This window comes from Trichechus manatus, unplaced genomic scaffold (genome assembly GCF_000243295.1).
Source record: "Trichechus manatus latirostris isolate Lorelei unplaced genomic scaffold, TriManLat1.0 scaffold00057, whole genome shotgun sequence".
Taxonomy (NCBI): domain Eukaryota; kingdom Metazoa; phylum Chordata; class Mammalia; order Sirenia; family Trichechidae; genus Trichechus; species Trichechus manatus.
In genome coordinates, this window is record NW_004443993.1 from 2611640 (window position 1) to 2618089 (window position 6450).

Consider the following 6450-nt stretch of genomic DNA (forward strand, 5'->3'; position numbering starts at 1 on the left):
GCGGATCTCTGAAAGAAGCATCAAAAAGGACTTACCACAAATGGAAAGATCAATGACTGGCATACTATGAGTTTGATAGTTAAATCTGTGTGAACACTTCTTGTTCCCAAGGTCTCTTGAATTTAAGTGGATAGATCAATCTCAATTCCTCTTGATTAAGTAGTAGCTGGATTCTTGCCAGATATCATCAATTAATAGACAGGCATTACTGCAGAAAATGAAGTTGCATATAAGCTGGCCACCAGTAACTGTGAAGTACTAATCCACATAAATTTTAATAACAATTGCCACTTGCTGAGTACCCATTATGTGCCAGAAACAATGGTAAGACAAGTTCATGTGATTATTGTCATGGATTGAATTATGTCCTCCCAAAAATGTGTGTATCAATTTGGCTGGGCCATGATTCCTGGTATTATGTGATTTTCCTATGTATCGTAAATCCTGCCTCTATGATGCTAATGAGAGAGGATGGGTGGCAGTTGTGTTAGTAAGGCGGGACACAATCTACAAGATTGGATTGTGTCCTGAGGCAATCTTTTGAGATATAAAAAAGAGAAGTGAGCAGAGAGAAAGGGGGACCTCATACCACCAAGAAAGCAGTGCCAGGAGCAGAGTGCGTCCTTTGGACCTGGGGTCCCTGTGCAGAGAAGCTCCTAGTCCGGGGGAACACTGATGAGAAGGCCGACAGAGAGAGAAAGCCTTCCCCTGGAGCTGACGCCCCAAATTTGGACTTTTAGCCTACTTTACTGTGAAGAAATAAATTTCCCTTTGTTAAAGCCATCCACTTGTGGTATTTCTGTTGTAGCACCACTAGATGACTAAGACAATTATCAAAACAGTTATCGTTACTGTCATTCAATAGCTGAGAAAACCAAAGCTCAGACAGGAGTAGTAACTTGCTCAGTATCAACAATTAGGAAGTGAAGAGCCAGGATCTGAATACAGTTACTCTGTCTCAAAAACATGATCTCCTAAGGTTGTTGTTATTTGCCAACATGACCAGAAGATGGTCATGAAATGGTGTGCAGAAAAAGGTTAGCTCAGTAGGCCTGGGTTGATTAAATTCTGCATATTCCTGAAAAAGGCCTGTCTTCAGGACTGGTCCTTGGCTCAGTTAATGGAGATGACTTCTGAGCCCATGGAATACCTGCCTGACAAAAGTGTTCTTGTATGCCTGAGGCCTTGGGCCACAGTGAATCAATCTGACCAGATAGTTTAGGCTAACAATGTGACTTATGAAGAATACCTATTTTTGCATCTACAAGGCTTTGGGCCACGACGTATCAGTTTGACCTCTTGGGGAGCTGAGATCTCAGCAGTTGAGGTACGTCTCATGGGCGCTGCACGCCTATGTGAATGGCCCCCCCAAAAAACCGTGGACACCAGGGCTTCGGTGAGCTTCCCTGGTTGGTAATACTTTGCACATGATGTCACTCATCATTACTAGGAGAATTAAGCGCTGTGTAACTGCACTGGGAGAGTACACCTAGAAGCTTGTGCTGGTTTTGGCTGGACTTTTTCCCATGTGCCTTTTCCCTTTGCTGATTCTAATCTGTATCACTTTGCTATAATAATTCATAACTGTGACTATAACAGCTTCTGAGTCTTGTGAGTCCTTCTAGCAAATAGAGTCTGAAGATGGTCGTAAGGACCTCTGATACAAATGGTTTATTGAATTCAGGTATCTTTGAGCTCCTCCAGCAGTGTAGTGCAATGTTATCTCCCTTGAAGTCCTTGCCTCTGGCTTATGCCTTCATTCATTCTCTAAATATTTACGAAGGGCCTTCTCTGTGGTAGGTAATATACTACGCACTGAGGAAAGAGCAGTGAAATATGCAGAAAAAGTCTCACACCTTAGGTATCTCATTTTCCAAAGGGTTAAGCAGACAATAAACAAATAAATATGTATTATATCCAGTTGGTGATAAATGCTACAGAAAAATGTCAAGTATCACGTTGGCAAGGATGTGGAGAAGTTGCAAACCTCTTCCATTGCTGGGAAGGAGCCCTGGTGGCACAGTGGTTAAGCACTCAGCTGCTAACCAAAAGGTTGGTGGTTTGAACCCCCCAGCTGCTCTGTGGAAGAAAGATGTAGCAGTCTGCTTTAGTAAATATTACAGCATTGGAAACCTTATGGGGTGGTTCTACTCTGTCCTGTAGGGTCGCTATGAGTTGGAATCAACTCGACAGCAACGGATATGATTTTCCATTGCTGGCGGAAATGCAAAATGGTACAGCCGTTGTGGAAAATGGTTTGGCGGTTCCTCAGGAAGTTAAAAATAGTTACATATGACCTAGCAACCCCACTCTTAGGTATATACCTAATAGACCTGAAAGCAGTGACACTAACAGATACACATACACCAATGTTCACTGCAGCACTATTCATAATAGACAAAAGTTGGAAACGACCCAAATGTCTATCAACAGATGAATGAATAAACAAAACGTGGTATATACATAAAATGTAGTATTACTCTGCCAAAAAGAGAAATGAAGTACTGATACATGCCACAACATGGATGAACCTTAAAACTAATATGCTGAGTAAAATAAGTCAATCACAAAAAGAAAAATATTGTATGATCTCACTAATATGAACACAGAGAACAAATATATAGATATCAGAGTTTAACAGTGGTTACCAGGGGTGGGAGGAAAGGGGAAAGAGGGAAATTTTTGTTTAGCTAGTATTGAGTTTCTGTTTATGGGGATAGAAAACATGGCAATGGATGTTGGTGATGGTTGCACAACATAACTGATGTAATTGGTTTCAATGAATTGTACGAGCGAAAAATGCTGAATTGGTAAATGTTGTGTTGCCTGTATTTTTACAACAAAAGAATGAATGTTTTTCTCCCTCTCGCTCTCCCCTCCCCACTCCAACAAATTTATATTTACAAACTCAGAATTGGTTCTGGGAAAGAACAGAATAATAAAATAACCACTTCAGAAGACTCTGGAAAATTGGCACCTGGCTTGCTTTAGGAGCCCTGGTGGTGCAGTGTTTAAGAGCTTAGGCTGCTAACAAAAAGGTCTGCAGTTTGAATCTTCCAGCCACTCTTTGGGAACCCTACAAGGGCAGTTCTGCTCTATCTTATAGGGTTGCTATGAGTTGGAGTCCACTTGATGGCGATGGGTTTGGTTTGGTTGGCTTGCTTTAAAAAGTGATATTTGATATTAAGTCTTCCAATCCATGAACACAGAACATCTTTCCACTTATTTAAGTCTTTTTAAACTTCTTTCAGCAGTATTTTATAATTTTCATTGTATAAGTCTTTCACATCACTGGTTAAGTGTATTCCTAGGTATTTTATTCTCTTAGATGCTATTGTAAATGGAATCATTTCCCTAATTTTCCTTTCAAATTTCTCATTGCTAGTGTATAGAAACCCAAATGATTTTTGTTTCTTGATCCTGTATCTGGCAACTTTGCTAAATTCCTCTATTAGCTCTAGAAGCTTTCCTGTGGATTCCTTGGGATTTTCTGTGTATAGAATCATTTCATGAATTGGGAAACAATATTGTAAAGATGTCAATACTACCCAAAACGATCTATAGATTCAATGCACTCCTGATCAAAATTCCAACAGACTTCTTCACAGAAATGAAAAAAACAATCCTCAACTTTATATAGAATGGTAATAGGCCCCAAATAGATAAGCAATTTTGAAAAAGAAGAGAATAAGAGGATTCACACTTTGCAGTGCAATGGATCACTTTTGTGTGGCCTTTCAAGCCATGTTCTTGGAACTCCCACCCAAGTGATTGGGCAGGACTGTGTGATGGGTAATTGTGGCCCACCAAAGGGATTGGTCAGTGTCTTAGTCATTTAGTGCTGTTATAACAGAAATACCACAAATGGATGACTTTAACAAAGAGAAGTTTATTTTCTCACAGTCTAGTAGGCTACAAGTCCAAATTCAGGGCGTCAGCTCCAGGGGAAGGCTTTCTCTGTTGGCTCTGAAGGAAGGTCCATGTCATCAATCTTTCCTTGGTCTAGGAGGGTCTCTGCACAGGAACTTCAGGTCCAAAGTACGCGCTCTGCTCCTGGCACTGCTTTCTAGGTGGTATGAGGTTCCCATGTCTCTCTGCTCGCTTCTCTCTTTTATATCTCAAACGAGATTGGCTTAAGACACTAATCTTGTAGACATCATCAATATAACTGCCACTAATCCATCTTATTATATCATAGTAATAGAGTTTACAACACACAGGGAAATCACATCAGATGATAAAATAGTAGACAATCATATACTACTGGGAATCATGACCAAGCAAAGTTGACAGATATTTTGGGGGGACACAATTCAATCCATGACAGTCAGTTTTGCCATCCCACTGGGCTTCAAATGAGCTACCACAGAGGCAGGAAAGAGAGGATCCCACCACCACAAAGGAAGAACAGCCAGAAGCCAGCATGTCCTTTGGACCTGGGATCCCTGCTCTGAGGAGCTCCCGGAACCAGGAGATAGAGCTGTAACACTGAAGATAGCAAGAAGTAGCAGCAGGAGTTGGCGTGGTGGACTTCCTGGCCCATGGAAAGAGAAAGCTGAGTGCCTTTGGGCAGAGGCTGAGGGCCAGGGAGAGGTGTGCCTGTGAGCATGGCTGGGAAGAAGCTGTCTTGATGGAAGAACTGTATCCTGAGTGTTCCTGAGCCTGAGTTGCAACTGTTACTTCCCTAATAAACCTCATAATCGTGAGTATTGTCTGTGAGTTCTCTGTGGCCATTGCAGTGAATAATCAAACCCAGCAGAGAAGTAGAGAGTGCTGTAGTAGGGACAGTTGGTGTCAGAACTGATAAAGATGGTGGACAGAGGAGGCATGTCTGACCTCTGCCTCATAGGAATCAGCCTTGGCCACTGATCTTGATTCCCCTTCCCGCTTGTGAAGTTAGAGAAGGTCAGACACCACCCCCGTGCCAGTTTTACACACTTCCTGATTTCAAAACATAGTATACAGCTACAGTAATCAAAACAGCCTGGTACTGGTATAATGGACATATAGATCAATGGAACAGAATTGAGAATCAAGAAATAAACCCACACATATATTTTTGACAACGGTGCTAAATCCATTTAATGGAGAAAGATGTGTCTCTTCAGTACATGGTGTTGAGAAAATTGGATTTTCATACACAGAAAAATGAAACAAGATCCATGCCTCATACCTACACAAAAACAAATTCAAAATGGATTAAGGACCTAAATATGAAAACTAAAACCATAAAATTCTTTGAAAAAAATACAGGGTCATGGATGTCAGGCTTAGCTTTTAAAAATGGATTATCTGATACAACAACAAAAGCACGGACAGTAAAAAACAAATAAATGAACCTCAATGTCACTGATTGTACCTGTAGAAATTGTTGAATTGGTTTATGTTCTGCTACATACAATCTCAACAAGAACAATAATAAACTTTTAAAAATGTGATAGTCAACTTTTGATTCAAAGCATTAAAATAACACCATGTTCACCAAAAAACAAAACTAAAACCCCTCAGAGTAGGTTTCAAATGGTAGTCAACTTAAACAGGGTATCAGCTTAGAAACACTTAAATGAGAAATTGAACTTCTGCCCCTAGGTCTTAGCAGAGGGCAGAGAATGCATTGAGTGGGTGGAGTGCTGAATAAGATGTTGCTCAAAATTTGTCTATTTTACAATTCTTCTTAAAAAGTCACCTCTTGGTATTATCAATTCTACTGTTTTTCTATTAAATTTTGCTGTGATTTTTATTCCTTCCTTTCTTATGCTTTATGTTCATTTTACTGATCTCTTGCAAACACTTGGCGATTACAGCTGAGTTCATTTTTAAAACATGTTATTACTTATGCATTAAAAAAAAGTACAGAATTACAATTGTACAGCACATTATCATGAGTGTCTGCACTCCTGAAGTACTCATCATACAAATGATCTCTCATCCACAAAGGAAACTACTATTCTGACTCCTAACACTATAAACAATGGGAATTCCAGAACATTTAATTGTGCTCATGAGGAACCTGTACATAGATCAAGAGGCAGTTGTTCAAACAGAACAAGGGGATACTGAGTGGTTTAAAGTCAGGAAAGGTGTGCGTCAGCGTTGTATCCTTTCACCATACCTATTCAATATGTATGCTGAGCAAATAATCTGAGCAGCTGGACTATATGAAAAAGAGGAGGGCATCAGGATTGGAGGAAGACTCATGAACAACTTGCGATATGCAGATGACACAATCTTGCTTGCTGAAAGTGAAGAAGACTTGAAGCACTTGCTGATGAAGATCAAAGACCATAACCTTCAGTATGGATTACACCTCAGCATAAAGAAAACAAAAATCCCCAGACCTGGACCAATAAGCAACACTATGGTAAACAGAGAAAAGACTGAAGTTGTCAAGGATTTCATTTTACTTGGATCCACAATCAACACCCATGGAAGCAGCAGTCAGGAAATCAA

General features: G+C 40.2%; 1 protein-coding gene and 1 long non-coding RNA gene across 2 annotated transcripts in view; one reads left to right on the top strand and one right to left on the bottom strand.

Moving 5' to 3' along the window:
* Positions 1 to 6450, top strand: part of LOC101344790 (zinc finger protein 420) — a 347019-nt gene that overhangs the window by 234669 nt on the left and 105900 nt on the right. The gene's annotated exons all lie outside the window — the stretch shown is intronic.
* The window catches only part of LOC111820957 (uncharacterized), a 14877-nt gene continuing 13415 nt past the window's right edge, over positions 4989 to 6450 (bottom strand). Inside the window, exon 3 of the long non-coding RNA XR_002824450.1 lies at positions 4989 to 5173. This is a non-coding gene — a long non-coding RNA (uncharacterized LOC111820957). The remainder of the gene's footprint in view (positions 5174 to 6450) is intronic.